This window comes from Macrobrachium nipponense, chromosome 23, assembly GCF_015104395.2.
Source record: "Macrobrachium nipponense isolate FS-2020 chromosome 23, ASM1510439v2, whole genome shotgun sequence".
In the NCBI taxonomy this organism is placed as follows: domain Eukaryota; kingdom Metazoa; phylum Arthropoda; class Malacostraca; order Decapoda; family Palaemonidae; genus Macrobrachium; species Macrobrachium nipponense.
The window spans coordinates 32,688,205-32,690,704 of NC_061090.1; positions in this window are offsets into that span (position 1 = coordinate 32,688,205).

Sequence of the window (2,500 nt, forward strand, 5' to 3'; positions counted from 1 at the left end):
TATATATATATATATATATATATATATATATATATATATATATATAGATATATATATAATATATAATATAATAAAAGGAGCCCATAAAAACACCAAAATGTAGAGAGAAAAGTACCCTATATTTCAGAGACTGCTGTCTCTCTCTTCAGGTATATGGATATACCTGAAGAGAGTGGACAGCAGTCTCTGAAATATAGTACTTTTCTCTCTCTCTCTCTCTCTCTCTCTCTCTCTCTCTTCTCCTTCTCCTCTCTCTCTCTCTATATATATATATATATATATATATATATATATATATATATATATATATATATATATATATATACTTATCAACATAAGTATATAATTATATGAAAATTTGTGATACAAATCCAACGTGGAATCAGAGGAACTTATTCATGGTGATAGAAAATCATTTCTCGATATAATGTGGTTCGGATCCCACAATAAACTGTAGGTCCAGTTGCTAGATGATCAATTGGTTCCTGGCCAAGTAAAAATATTTAATCCTTAGGGCCAGTCCTAGGAGAGCTGTTAATCAGCTCAGTGGTCAGGTAAAACTAAGATATACTTAACTTCTTTTTGTGAGACAAATTAGTAACTTTACCATAATTACCAATTGCTTATATATAGTAATCACTTCTCCAAAATCACAATATTCTTCCTAGTTATTATATAAAAAAATACTAACAAGAGTTAGTAATCTCACAATAATTACAAATATGAAGTTAAATAAATAAAAATAATTGACAGATATGAGGAAGCATATTTAACCACATTAACGATAAAAAAAGACAAGAAATACAGAAGAAGTTATTACCGGTATCATATCACACATTGCTTTAATCCTCCGGCCTGGAAAAGATTAGCGATAACTCGCGAAAATTTACTCCCCGCCAACTAGAGCGTAAACGTAGTTCTTATGACACCCCCAGTAGTTTATGAGTCCAGCTTCGTAAATTCCCTCGCGGAATAAACCATTTATTTTCGCGCGTGTAAGTTACGAGTCCATGATGATTATCTGTTTTGGGGCGATAAAAGAGAGGGATGGGCTTCATTATTTATCTCTCTGGGTTTCCTATGAATGCGAATCTAAATAATCGTTTCTGAATAGGTGGAAGACGAAATAAAAATAAAAATAGACATTGCTTGTGTATTTTAAATAGTTACATGAAAAAAACAACTGAGTGGCTGTTGATAAGCCAATCACAGGGCGGGAACACTCAGTCTCTCGAGAGAGTTCACATAGGCAGGATGTATGTTCCACCTCTCATGAGTGATACGTCTTTAAGGTATCCCTCAGGAGAGGTGGAACACACATCATGCCTATGTGAACTCTCGAGAGAGAGACAGAGTTTCCAGCCCTGTGACTGGCTTATTAGCAGCTAATCAGGAGCGTCGTAAGGGACTGGTTGCCTAGACATCAAATGCACGGGTGATGAGATTCTACTATAGCATATATCTCAGGGATATGCACCCCGTTCATATCGAGCTGTTATCAACGTCCTCTCGTGTACGGGAGGAATATTCCCAATATTGCCTTGCAATAATGTTATTCCCATCGTCAATCCTGGCCATTCCTGAGAGCCCCGAAATATTTAGCGAATGCAATAAACCATCACTGCCGTCCCAAGATATGCGTCTGCAGAGATTTACGAATATCTTCAAATACCAAGAGAGAATATGTAAGCTGAGGAATATATATATATATATATATATATATATATATATATATATATATATATATATATATATATATATATATATATATATATATATATATATATATATATATATATATATATATATATATATATATATATATATATATATACATACATACACACACACACACACACACACATACACACACACACACACACACACACATATATATATATATATATATATATATATATATAGTATACAACGTAAGAGAGCAAATATAATATATATGTAAGGTGAGAAATATATTCATAAATATTACAGTATACAAAATAAGGGAGAAAATATAATACATACGTAAGGTGAGTAAAATATTCATAAATATTTAAGTATACAAAATAAGAGAGAAAATATAAGTAATAGATAAGTAAGGCGAGGAACATATTTATAAATACTGAAGTATGCAAAATAACAGAGAAAATATAATACATACATTAGGTGAGGAATATATTCATAGATATTTAAGTATATACAAAATAAAAGCTGTCTCTCAACCATAAATAAAACTGAAAGACAAAGTGCTAAGGGTCGTCCTTTCTCACCACACAACTTTTTTTTTTCTTTTTTTATTAAATTTCAGCTGAGCAAATTAAATGTAACTGAAGTAACTCCTCTTTAGCAAAAGACTTCCGACAGAACTTGAGAAAAACGAGTCTTCTCAACTCACACTTTTAAAGTGTAATCTACTGCTCATGTTGTGTCTTGAAGATACTTCATTACCAACCCCCGCTCCCCCCACACCATCACCTTTTCTTTCTGAGTTACTAATGGTCGG